The sequence below is a fragment of the Drosophila virilis genome, chromosome 4, assembly GCF_030788295.1.
Source record: "Drosophila virilis strain 15010-1051.87 chromosome 4, Dvir_AGI_RSII-ME, whole genome shotgun sequence".
NCBI lineage: Eukaryota > Metazoa > Arthropoda > Insecta > Diptera > Drosophilidae > Drosophila > Drosophila virilis.
Window position 1 is genome coordinate 6,984,557 of NC_091546.1, and position 14,162 is coordinate 6,998,718.

Genomic DNA, 14,162 nt, shown 5'->3' on the forward strand with positions numbered 1-14,162 from the left:
TTTTTAGTTTTTGTGAGGAAAACAACTCCTTAATTAGCTCCAACTATTATTAAAATATAAAATAAGAACTCTTTTGTCAGACAGCTTATGCCTTATTATACTTCAATCACCAATCAATCAGTCAATCCTGCAGTCAGTCGTTCAGTCAGTCAGGTCAAATATATAGTGATAATCAAAAGCTTTATTATGCGTCGATCATCAATCAGTCAGTTAGTCAGTCAGTCAGTCAGTCAGTCAGTCACTCAGTCAGTCAGTCATTCAATCAGTCAGTTAGTCAGTCAGTCAGTCAGTCAGTTAGTCAGTCAGTCAGTCAGTCAGTCAGTGAGTCAGTCAGTTAGTCAGTCAGTCAGTCAGTCAGTTAGTCAGTCAGTCAGTCAGTCAGTCAGTCATTCAATCAGTCAGTTAGTCAGTCAGTCAGTCAGTCAGATAGTCAGTCAGTCAGTCAATCAGTCAGACAGTCAGTCAATCAGTCAATCAATCAATCAGTCAGTCAATCAGTCAGTAGGAACCAACAGTTTTAATCGGAAGCCTTATTATACTTCAATCACTAATCAATCAGTCAGTCGATCAGTCAGTCAGTGAGTCAATCAGTCAGTCAGCTCAAACAGTTGTATATAAAGAGCTAATCGGACGCTTTATTATACATCGATCATCATTAACTCAGTCAATCAGACAGTGAGTCAATCAGTCAGTCAGGATATGCAGTTTTATATATACTCCGAAAGCCTGGAAATGTATATATATTTATATTTCATCATCCCTGAGATAGCTGTTCTAGCTGCTGCTGTCATTCATTCATTCAGTCATTCAGGCATGCATACATTGTCCAGCTGTCAACCCTTCGCTCCTGCTCCTGCTGCTGCTGCTGCTGTTGCTTTTGTTGTTGTTGGCGTTTTTCCGCTTCAGCTGCTGCTGCTGCTGCTGGGTTTGAGGTTCGATGAACTTGTGTGGCAAATGCTCAATTAATTGATTGATACGCCTTTTGTCTGGGTAAAGGATGTGCTGTTCCTGCTGGTGCTCCTGCTGCTGCCATGTTGTGCTCTCTATTGGGGTCAGTCGCTCCCAGTGCTGATTAATACCTAGCCACAACTCAACTCAACCCAACTCAGCTCAACTGAGCTCATCTCGGCTCAGTTTAGTTGCAACAACTGCAGCGTCTACTTAGTCATTTGGCGGGGTGTCATTAACCTGTCATAAAAAAAAAAATCGCAACCTCGGCCAGTTGGCAATCCCACGACTTGGCCACATGGCTGGCTCATCTAGCTGGTATGCTAATTGTGGCTGCGCTTTTGTTTGTAAACACTTTGCGTCTTCCCAATGCTCGGAGCCGTGTCCAAACCGTAACGCTCCGTTCTGCCCTGCTCTCTAATACATTTCTTGCGCAGATTAAGGCTGTAAATAATAATTTTCCTAAAGGGCCGGACACCAAGTAACGCATGTTAAGCCAGCCAATCGAAAACAAAGTCAGCACGCAACGCACTTTGAATACACTCACAAAAACAGGATGAAACATTACGGAATGAAGAAAAGACGTTGATTGTGTCTATATCTAAAATTCAAGTCTCCCACTTCTAAATGCAATTTATTGTTATATAAATCTAATTTGTAATTAAAATCAATTATATACTTTTTCTTATATTTTCTTTTTTTCTATTTTTCTATTAATTTAATTTTTAATCAATAATTTTTTGCTTAAAGCAAGTAAAAGCCCTGTTAAAGTGGAATGTGTTTAAAGTGAGAAGAAAATTCTTATTTTAAGATTGGAAATAAGAAGTTTTATTTACTTTTAGAAAATTTTATGCTTATTTCAAGCATGTTAATGCTCCCTTTAAATATATTGTGCTTAATTCAAGCATGTAAATGCTTCAAGCATGTTAATGCTCCCTTTAAGTATATTGTGCTTAATTCAAGCATGTAAATGCTTGTTTTTTATATTTCTTGGTTTATTCGAGCACGTTTTCCTTGACCATTACGTAGTATGACTATTTTTAAGTCAAGCAGGAATTCTGTGGAATTTTTAAATATTTTTGTATTATCAAACACAGTTGTTATAAACCAACTTAAAGCTATATTAGTTAATATAAACTCCAATTTTTACAAATGCTTTTCGATAATATCCGAATCTGCCTTTTTAACAGTTCCTTTCGACAAAGGTCCTTAGATAGTTGTCATACCTTGTCAAGATTGTTAAAAAAAAAAGGTAGCACATATATTTTTTACTCATGCCAATGTGCTGCATGCAAAGCTAATGGAGGTGCCATCTATACTTAGGTTAAAGCACCCCAACCCAGCTCCTCCCCCTTGCATGGCCCCTCGTTCGCCCCTGCAGCTCCATTTACGTGGCGTAGAATGTCGTAAAAGGCCCACGACCAAACGGTTGGGCCGTGTGTGGGCTGCCATTCTGTTCGGTAGCCATTTGGTATTGGCAAAGATGTTTTTATGGCACTTTCGGGTTTTATGACTGAAGAAGATGAAGCTGAAAGCTCAACTTGAAGAATTAGTTGAAGAAGCAGAAGAAGAAGAAGAAAAAGTGAATTGAGTGTCGGAATTGGTGGGAACTCGCGCGTCCGCGCTGATCAATCTCCATAATTGTGCGGCATTTTCAATTAGCCATTCAAATTTATCACCTCACATTTCACTTTATTTCATGGGACCTGAAACTGAAAATGAATCTCTGCCTCTGTTGCACGGCTTATTACTCATCAAATGCATTCGAATTCTTCGCGCATTGACACCTCTTTGGTCCCAAATGGCCCAAAGCCGATTTCGTAGAATTACAGGCCAGCAGTTCCCCACCCTCTCCGGTCAGCCAATGCTGACAAATTAGCGGACCAGCTAAAGCTTTTTATACCCTGACCGAGGGTATTATAAATTGGTCACAAAGCATGACAGAAGACAAGCATAAAAACCATTTTGAACCCAGCTCCCAAAGAGTCTACCTCAATACAAATTTGTGGCGGCTTCTTCTCTGCGCTACGACTTCGTATATATATTGATATCGGCCAGATCGAAGGACTATATCATTTAGCTGCCATGGAAAGTATCGTTTCGTAAGTATTTGTAGATCTAGGAAAATCTTGCTGCAAGGGTATTTAATTGTCCGTTTTTCTTATTTCTTCTTTTCTTATTCCTTTCTTTTTTTCTTGTCTTTAACCGGGTGGTCCCAATCGCAGCTCCCCAATGTACATCTACCCAACTTAACTGCAGTCGCGTGTTTCTTGTGAAATTGGCGCCAAAGCGAAAATGTTTTTTGATAAGCTTTAGCAACGGCTCGAGACAATGACAGATGTCGCCTTTATAAAGAGGGCCCAAACGAGCGTATAGCATGTCTACCTGGCCCACATGTTGCGGCTCTGCGGCTTGCCATATTCCACAGGCAGCTTGACATCGTCTGCGGTTGGATGGGGCAAGGGAAGGGGAATGCATCTGCTTACGGTAGATTGGCACCTCATATTTAAACCATAATTACAGTTAACCTTCGACTGAGGGCAGGCCTTGTAAAGGTGGAGAAGCAGGTTAAAGGAACTTCCATTTATTTCAACTTATCGATAAATTGTCCCTTTGCCATGAAATCGATAAAAATAGATAGCGAAACTTTGTTTTTCTTCCATATCCCTCAATTTAAAAGAGTTTAAGACACCAAATTAGGAATGTGAACTTTCGTATATGATACATTGATCCACAATATATTCACTGTGTGAATGCCTCGCTCAGTTCCTCTCAGAAAGTTTCATAAAGATTTGAGCGTAAAGTCCGAAGTTATTCAAGAAAGTATTTTTCAGAGTTTAAAGATCTGGTAAGAGTACAGTCTGTGTAGAAGGAATCAAGAACGGTTGGGCACAGGGTATATCCTAGCCAGGCACACCCCACTTGAGCAAATGTACTTATATTTTTGCTACACTGGCAGCTGCTGCTTTGCTGACTAATTGTCAGTACTTTTGACCATTTACATATGCCCATTACATATCAATTGTGCAGCGCTCCCCAGTACCCCACGCTTCTGAAGCCGTACTGAACTGGTCTCGGAGTGGGGCCAAGCCCTTCAATAAACACTTGTAACAATTATGAATCATAATCAAAAAGGTAACACAACACTTGGGCGAAAAAAAGCGAATGTCATGCGAGAGGAAACCTGTTGGTCAATGGCGGCCTTTAGCCGGATTGTCTCTGGTAAGCCGCGTGTCTACATGATTTGCCTATTAACGGTATAGCTATTGTCTGGCCCAGTGTGATTCATCATCACGGGCACCATCCGATGCACTCGCTTTGCGGTGGGTCTTCCTGCCTGGCATGCTCAATGAGCCACCTTTTTATATCTAATGAGCTGCCAAAGCCGCGGCCGTAGCCTTAAGCTCCGGCGAGCAACTGTCTGCTTTTGTCTGTGCGACATAGCACCTTAACCGCGCCCCTCGGCCCACACCCTTGCCACCTCAGACGACGCTTTGTCTGTGCCGGATAAAGGGGTCGGAATAGGGGTTTGGGTTGCATAGATTTTCACACTGTAAGAAAATGTTGACTTTTATCTAAATGTTCACGGCTTTAGATTGAAATAATTTGTAAACATAAATTAATTATAAATATGGAAAATAGTTAAAAACTATTAATCTAACTGGTTTAAGTAGCACTGCCTTCTTGGGAATCGAACCCGGATCCGCGGGGATCCAAAAAAAAAAAAAAACAACAATAAAATAAGCTAGCGCCAAAAAAGGACGGAATGGCATGCGAGCGTCCCCAGGTTCGAGCCCGGAGCAACTATTCAAAGCTTGCTGATGTTTGAAACCCTTTTTCTTTAAATAAACAAACTTTAAATTTGATTTCAAAATGTAGTAAAACAGTACCATTTAGTTTGAAAGTATTTTTTGAACTTTTATGCCGAATGGTGTTGAATTTTATGCCCGAATTGGATACGAAAAATCACTAGATATATTTCACAGCACAGCAAAATGTTTTTACACTTTTAGCACCATTTTTTGTGCTGTGTACAAGTTCATTATTGTGCCTGTGAAATAATCTGTGCCCAGCTACCTGTCCGCCTCCTCAGTGCGTCCCCCTCTCGCTGCTGCTGTCGGAGCCTTTTGTTTGTCCTAGGCTGAGCAGCAGTAGCAGGACGTGGACGAGCTGGGACAGCTGAGTTATTGCATATTGCAGCAAAAAACTCAAGAGCTGCTTGCACAAAAACTCGTCCCAGACAAAAGAGTCCAATCAGAGCATAGGCTGCCGCCTACGCAGCGGCAAGTGTTCATTTGGGCACAGTTTAAGTCCGTTCATAAAGAAACGTTTAATTGGAATTATGTTTAAATATATAAAACGCCGCCTTTCTATTGAAATCGAGATTTTCGCCTTTATTTTGTTGTTTATTGAGTTTATCGCCTCGGCTATTTCCGCTGCTGTTTTGGCAGTTAATGTGAAGCTCACGCGCCTCAACAAAACCGAACCAAACCCAATAATTAGAAATCAAAGCCGGTTCCCAAGCACACACACAACACGCACACACACACACAAAGAGACAACGCGACGCGGTTCCTAAACTTGTCTACTTTCGTATTCCAAAATGTTATCACGGATGGTCAAAACCGCAGCGCTACAAGATTTGTATTTTTTTTCTTTTCATTTTTTTTCTGGCCCGTTTGCTTTGGCCTGATGATTGATCTTATCGCGACTCGCGGCGCGTGAGTCATCTTAAAAAAAAAATAAGACAGAAGACAGAAAATACAAAAAATGAAAATTAAATACAAAACGAGAACAACATCTTCTTCAGCAGCCGCCGTCACAAGTTGTTAGCTGCTTTTTTCTTCTTGTTATGTACTTTATGGCCCGGACAGGGATTTAAGTTCATAACTCAAACTCAGACTTTCCAGCGTACTGTGGGTCGCACTGGCCCACCGCAAAGGCCGTTCGTTGCACAATGGCACAAATTGTTGAATTTGTTGAAAGAAATACGAAGATGAATTGCTTGACCCGCTGTAATTCACAACTAGTTTAAGCTACGAACTAGTTGAAGCTTTGCAGCGCAGGAGTTGACCGGAAAAGTCCTGAATAGGATTATTACGAATGTGATAGATAGATAGAACATACAGAAGTTTGAATTCTAACTAACTCTTACTAATGGAGCTTAGATCTTTTAGGAGAATATTCTAAATATATAGCAAAACTCTTCCAGCCCAGACTAAAATGCACAGACAATTATCTTGAATATTAATAGAAAAAAAAAATCTGACTAATTATATTCAATATTTTCACTGTGCATTGACATCACTTTCGTTACAAAAATTTCCTGCTAAATGTGTAACTGTAAAAACGGACCAACAATTGTCCAGACAGGCGTGATGATAAATTGACTGCGTCTCGGCTTGACTAATTTCCGACTTGTATAAAAATTTCACCAAATCACAAATTCCGTTGAATCTGTCATGCATATATCGTATAAATTGCAACTCCTGCGGTGCATAGGCCACACCGGGACCGCAACATGTTGCCGCCGATAAGTGAATGATTCAATCGCTTTGGCATCCGCCCCATATCCGGTTAGCTTAACAGTTGCTCCAAGAGTCTTGCCACAGGTTGGGGCACATCAGTTTCTGTTTTTGGGGGCGTTGCGCATTCATCGCTCAGGAATTGCTCAGGCTGCGCTTCTGCTGCTGCTGCGGCGGCTGCTTGGGCCGTGACCATATTGTAGGACATGGACATGCACATAGGCTGCGCGGCACAGGCAAGTTCAGTCGCCGCCGCGGGCGTTGCTCGTGTGTGTGCTCTACTGGCTGGCGGGGGCCGCCCTCTTCCTGTGCTAATTGCGAGCATGTTGCGTGCATTTATTTTATGAATGAAATTCCAATGCCCGCAGGCATTTTCCCACACACAAAACCAAGACAAAAATATATAATAAATAAAAAAAATATTAAAATAAAAACTAAAACATAAAAAAATGGCTCGCCCGAGCAGGGACTTGAACCCTGGACCCTTGGATTAAAAGTCCAATGCTCTACCGACTGAGCTACCCGGGCACTTGCAGAACGAGGCGCTGTGACTGCTTAAGAGTAAACCAAAAGAGCGCACTTCGCTCTCAGCGCCACGAGGTTGTTCTGAGTATTCACGTGTGTGTGTGTGTGTGTGTAGCGTTTGTTGTTGTTGCTGTCCTGCTCTTGCGCACACATGAATGCCATGTGCAAGCGGCACATAAATAGAAAACAAAGCGAATTGGTTGTTTGTTGCTGTGTTCGTTTTCCACACATTCTAAGCTAAATGCTACTCGCATGCGATATTTCTGCTAAGCAAACTAAATATGCATTGTTTTTGTATTTTAGTATGATTGCGCTACTTCTTTCTGATTAGAATATGACAAAAATGTGTGAAATAAATGAAAATATAAATATATTTAGCTGTACAGGTAACTCGCAGGTGGTATTTGATACGGATACTGGATACTTTCGGAATGTCGGACATTCCCGGGCGTTTAAAGTAGAGCCCCTATATAATATATTCGCGGACAATTATTGTAGACCTTAGAAATTTATTTAACTATAAGTTTAATTTAATTATCTAATGAAAATTACGCAAATTATTTCTGAACAATTATCATTTTTGAAAGTCATAACTGCAGGTGATTATATATATTTGCGTAGTATTCCTAATTATTTTCTATATTTTAACTATTTTTAAACTTAAAAAAATACATTAACTCTAATGTGAATAAGTACATATATATATATATTTGTTAGATAATTCCCGCAGTATTATCTAAATATGCAAAATCATTTGTGGGGTTTTATCAAGATCTTATATAGTTGCCCAAAAATAAGAATTAGCTTCAAGACTTCCATTGAAAATGCGAATTTTAATTACTGGACAATGGATTACTTAAATTCCTGTAATTCCTCTACTTAATTTTATGGTCCCAGCTCTACCGAGTAATACCTATAGATATATATATATATAGATTATCCAGTGAACGACCTCCTCGGCGCAGCGCATGAAATGCATTTATCAAAACATAAAAATAAACACAAATTGCTTCAGAAATAGACAAAGGCATTGCGCGAGGTTTCCACAGCTGCTGCTGGTGCTGTCGCTTCTTCTTCTTCTTCTTCTTACAGTAGGGGTCTTCAATATGCAAGTATTTAAACAGCCAACCGAAGCGGTAAAAACTGAAATGCCCGTGCGTAGGGGTTTTTTCCACAGCTGTCAAGAGGAGACCCACTCTCCCTCTCTCTTTTTCTTTCTCTCTCTCTCTCTATCTACCTCACGCTTGTTACAATGTGCGGGCTAGAAATTGGTATTTGGGCATTTCTGTTGCAGCCTTTGCCTTTGACCTTATGACTGACAATTTCCTCTGCGCATTTATAATCTCCAGCCCCTGCCCAACCCCTCTTACCCGACCATTTACCTTTCAATTATGTCTACTTCTACAGCTCCTCCAACTCCAACTCCAACCTCGCCTCCTTCTCCTCACTTTTGGGCTCTTTGTCATTTTCCGGCCTTTACACAAGTTTTCCATATGTTTGTTTAATACGTTTTAAGCGCTTTTTAAGCGTTCAAGTCACGATTTTCATATTTATACGACAGCTTGTGTTGCAGGCGATTGGGCAGGGGACAGGTTGCAGGGGGGAGGGACTACATAGCACACCTTTATGTGCTGATTGATCAGCTGTGGCTGTGTGTGTGTGTGTGTGTTTGATGTTATCTGCGGCGCATCTTTGACTTCGATTTACAATTTTTCTCATTATTATTATTATTGTTATCCCCTTGCAAAGGGTATTCATAATTTATTACATAGTTTGTAACGTCTACTTTTAACATAGAATAAACTAATTTTTATGAATTTCATGGGCTTTATAGAACAATTATATGAGGTTTTTTGAAAAGTTTCCATTCAAAACTTTTTAACAAGTATTAAAAAAACAAAGCTTACATTTTCCGAGAAAGAACTATGTATGATAGCATCGGAAATTCATGTGCCCGGGTAGCTCAGTCGGTAGAGCATTGGACTTTTAATCCAAGGGTCCAGGGTTCAAGTCCCTGCTCGGGCGAGCCAAATTTTTTCCAGATTTCTTTTTATATTTTAATATTATTTTTCACAAACAGATGTTTTTTTTTCAAATAAATATTTATATGGAATATGCATTGGAATTTTTCCATTAGATAAATACTGATTTTAATATTTGAGGAGTTTCTTTTTCTGGCGTGTTCCATTTACCGAGCGACTACTGTACTAGTTTTTACTTAGATATATCTCATAGGAATTTGTCGAACTATATCAAATAGTTTTTCTAGGAACTTGTGGATTCCAAACTGATATGATACCAAACAATTGCTGTGAACATTTATAGGGTATCTAATCCACCGTAAAGCTCACATAATTTTTATAGCTTGACTATTTTTTTTCGTCTGTTGTCTTCAGTTTCTATAAATTTAATTATTGAGTTTGTGAACACGGTTTTATTTTGATTTTTGTTGTTGTATATATATATTTTTAAGAGGCGTTTCTTATCGTTAATTTGATCGCCAACGCGCGCGCTTTTGTTTTCCCAGAGTGGAAAATCATGATGATGATCATGATAATGATGATGTTGATAGATCACTTGATGATCGTTAGGCGGGGGCAAGCATATCCGAAAATTCCAGTGAAATCGCAGTTCATGCTTGGACGGCCTTTCCCAGGAGCAGCAAAATTATAGCGTAGGCTTTCAACAAAACACAAAACACACACATATCAAATATAATGCAAATTCGCTCAAAAGACTGGCAAAAGGAAGTCATCAAGCGGCCTTCATACTAGATACAGTAGATATACGCAGACACAGACACAGACACAGATAGAGACAGGAAGAAGCATAGACAAGGGACATGACTCAGCAGCTCGGCAGCGCAGCCAGCGACGCATTCATAAGATACTTTTCGAAACGTTTTCAACGCCAAATTAATTACATTGAGAACTGGCGAGTTCTCTCAAGGCAGCCAAGCATGTCCTTTGATGTGAGAAATACCATATCCAACACACAAATCAACCCAACCTAGCCCAACCCAGCCCGAACGAAACCCGAACTCAACACAACACAAATTATGCATATGAACAAATGTGTTTTTCCAGTTGCATTTTCATTGGAAAAATGCATTAAAAATTTTGTGGCCAGTCTTTTGTTGTTGGTATGTGCATTTTTACACATGTGAGAAACTTGAATACTTGCTCGACTGCGAGATACCCAGTGAGTTAACAGTCCAACAAAGGCTGAAAGGTGACTGAAAAACTTAAATAAAAATCCAAATAAGCATGCAGCAAAAATGTAAAATATATTAGATATCGATATTTAATTATTATCGATAACTGAATATAAGAGTAAACCCTGTTTTGTTAAACTTTGTGAAGTGTTTTCATATCAAATTTTCCGGTTTTACATCTTTACATAACAAAGCATTCATTTATATTTAATTTTGATAGATTTATCTTTATCTCTCTGATAACACTATTATCGAAAAGTTTCTATCGATATTTATCGATTCTGCTTCTTTATTCCTGCCAACCAAATAATAGATACTTTTTATTGCCTCTCAAACTTACGTTCGCTCTAAATGTAATTAATTTATATCGTTATCGATAACTGTGAAAATTGTACTCACTCGTCTTTTTGTCTAGGGCCTACCCCTGCCCATTGCCCACACCCTTACCTAATTTACTAATTTCAGTTCCATTTCAGTTGCCATCGAGCCGTGAAATTGAAATGCTATTAGATACATTTCGAGTATCTTGTGCTCCTCCAAATGTATCTGTAGCTTGTTTCTGAAGTACATGCTTCATTTTGGCCTGGCAGCTAGACGTATTTTTTGTATTTTTATTACAGTTATAATTTATATGAGACAATTTTTCAATCAGACTGCCCGCTGCATGTGGTCAGAGTCGGCGTGCCAGAAAGAGAGGGAAGGAAGGAGGGAGGGAGAGAGACACCCGGGGGCGCATTATCAATCATTGGAGACGTCGTTGCCTATTTCAAGTTCTCGCTGCCCATTGTCATTCGCGGGGATCAATCGGGCTGGCATTGTGGGTTCGGCGGGGCACGGGACGGCTTTTTTTGTGGCAGTCATCAAATTCGTTACGCAGCTCAAAGTCGATGGCATTTGAACATGCAACATGCTGCCTGGAAACACATGCAACACATGCAACAGTGCCGTTTGTGTTTCCATTAATCAACATTGAAAGGTTGCACTCGGAGCGTTCCACACTTGAACAAGGCATAAGAAGAGTGAAGAGTAGATGGGTGGGGAAGGGGGCAGAGGGAGGTAGTGTATCGAGCTAAAAGTTAAAGTTGTTTGATTTGTCTGCACAGTGCTGAATTGCCTCATTAGCTGCACATTAGTGAACATGTCCCAGGCGTGGGAGGTTCTTTGAGATATTATTTACTTTTCTCAAGCATTAAATGTGTCATTCAGAAAATATTAGTTAAACAAAAAAGTCGAAGCACATTTAAGTGTGTAGATGAAACTCTGAAATTGACAAATATAAAAATATGCCGGGCTCTACAGATACAGATACAGATACAGATACAGATACAGATACAGATACAGATACAGATACAGATACAGATACAGATACAGATACAGATACAGATACAGATACAGATACAGATACAGATACAGATACAGATACAGATACAGATACAGATACAGATACAGATACAGATACAGATACAGATACAGATACAGATACAGATACAGATACAGATACAGATACAGATACAGATACAGATACAGATACAGATACAGATACAGATACAGATACAGATACAATACAGATACAGATACAGATACAGATACAGATTACAGATACAGATACAGATACAGATACAGATACAGATACAGATACAGATACAGATACAGATACAGATACAGATACAGATACAGATACAGATACAGATACAGATACAGATACAGATACAGATACAGATACAGATACAGATACAGATACAGATACAGATACAGATACAGATACAGATACAGATACAGATACATTTGCTCTCTTTGGTTCCTCAGAATTTCCATGTTTATTATTCTACATTGATCATTTCTCTTAGATTTTCTTCATTTTCCGCCACATTTTCCAACTTTCTGAATCCTTTGACCTCAGCAATTCCCTCTTCAGTCCCTTTCCCTGCCACCTTCCACATATCCCTTGAGAACCTTTTGTTATATTTATGCACTCAGCCCGTCGTTTACCTCATTTAATTTCAATTTTCGCTTCATCTTTGCGCTATTTTCATGCGTCTCTTTCATCTCAATTCTCGTTTGTTGCCTGCTTTGCCTATTTACCTGTCGCACTTGTCGTCGCTTTGCTTTGACAGTTTCAATTCAATTATGCGCAGGTGTTTCCAGTCTCAGCTGCAGTTTGCCAGTTTCCCTTGCCCATCGTCTGTCCCCCGCTCCTCCTCACCTGGGCACCGTCAAAGGTTCCGCCTGCCCCTTTTGGACAACGTTTCGTGTTTCAAACTGTTTTGTTGTCCTTTCGCATATTGTGTTACTCTTTTTATTTTTTGCATTTCTTTTATTTTCTTCTCTTTTCTTCTGTGTTCACGGAAATTGCTGCACAACTTTACACCATTCAACAAGGAGAAGTTTGTGCTGAGCTCTGACTTCTTACGAATTATTCAGTAGTGACCTCTTTTAAACTTGCGACAAGATTTAAATGTATTAAAAATGTATCTTATGCTGTGCCAAAGTATCTGTAGACCACGATTTTGATATGTAGTCGTAGTAGATACATCGAGATGTAAAGTCTTTTATTTTGAGTATATGCATCTATTTCAAGTTCTTTGAGAACGTTTTCTTCTTAAACAATTGGAACACAGGAAGGAAGATGCAGAAGATTATGTAGCTGATTACAGGGTATCTTCAGGTCTCGCACGCTTGCCTAGAACACTGCTGATTCTTCTAATTATCTTTTTATATTTCCAGTTGAACATTTTGTCACCTTTCTCAGCATGGCAACGCCTGTTCAACAGCGGCAGCCTCTTCAACACTGGCCACAGCCTGCGGCTAGTTCTAATGGTTATTGTTCAACACTTATTTTAGTGGCTGAACATTTGGCACGCCCCTTTCTGGGCCGCCTTTTAAGGTTCCAAACTGGCTGCATTTAAAGGCACTTTTTGATTAATGTTGCATTAATTGACTTTCACTTTTTTGAAGCTGCCTTTCGATTTCGATTTCCAGAGAGTCTGCCCCCAAAATTAGTTGCAAAGGTCTTGAGTTTAGTAAACCGCCTTCCAACACCCTCGCCCCACCTCTCTCTGCCCACTCTCTCCCCTCTAGCGCTGTTTGATTGCTGTCTCCTCTTCACATGTAAATCACAAACAGCTGTTGATTTTATGGAACTGCGTGCCTGCGGTTGCAACCCACTCGTTTGCCGTTTATTAGTGCCACATGTCGCGTTTGCCAATTTGCTGCAACAACACGCACACACACACACACACACACACACTTGGTAGTTCATTGAACCCGCAAAGTTTTGCCATGATTCTCAACTAGTATGCCACACACACAACGGCAGACAACGCACACAACTTGGCCATAAATTTTCATTCATTCGCATCTTTCATTTCCATTTCAATTGCTAGTTGCCAGCTTTTTTGTTTTTTGTAATTTTCAAAGTTTTTACTTTATGCGCTATTCACTGGAAAGTGGCACAACATGGCAGCCCTGACGTGCAGGAAGCGTCAAAGGCTTTGACGATGTTGCCAGACTGACGGCTCGACCGGGTCGGGCGACCGGCTGTTCGCCTCGACAGCCGCCGGTTGTTTGCCGCTCCAGTTGTGACTCTTCTTTGGTTTCATTCTCTTCAGTCTCTCTCTCTCTCTTTCTCTCTGCCACGCCCAGTCATTGCGAATTCCATTCATTCACAAGGAACATAGATCTGAACTCTGTGGCAACCCTTTGAAGCTTGGCGAGCTTTAAATGTTATCTAGGATTAAGGCAACATACATACATATTACATTTACACTTGCAAGCTGACCTACAAAAGCTTGTAATTCCCAACTAGTTTTAACTCCAAGTAAATCAATTTCTATACGAATTAACTCATTCTTTGCAGATTCACTTTTCTTTCTACTATTTTTCTTTTTTTTTTCATATTATTTTAACTCATGCTCATTATATACTATTTTTCTATTGTCAGCACAACTTTT

General features: G+C 39.9%; 1 protein-coding gene and 2 non-coding genes across 3 annotated transcripts in view; 2 read left to right on the forward strand and 1 right to left on the reverse strand.

The window, feature by feature from the left end:
• Positions 1-14,162, forward strand: part of Btk (tyrosine-protein kinase Btk29A) — a 53,948-nt gene that overhangs the window by 5,394 nt on the left and 34,392 nt on the right. The gene's annotated exons all lie outside the window — the stretch shown is intronic.
• TRNAK-UUU (transfer RNA lysine (anticodon UUU)) lies at positions 6,929-7,001 on the reverse strand. Its single transcript has one exon. It is a non-coding gene; the product is annotated as a tRNA-Lys (tRNA).
• TRNAK-UUU (transfer RNA lysine (anticodon UUU)) lies at positions 8,951-9,023 on the forward strand. The gene has a single exon. It is a non-coding gene; the product is annotated as a tRNA-Lys (tRNA).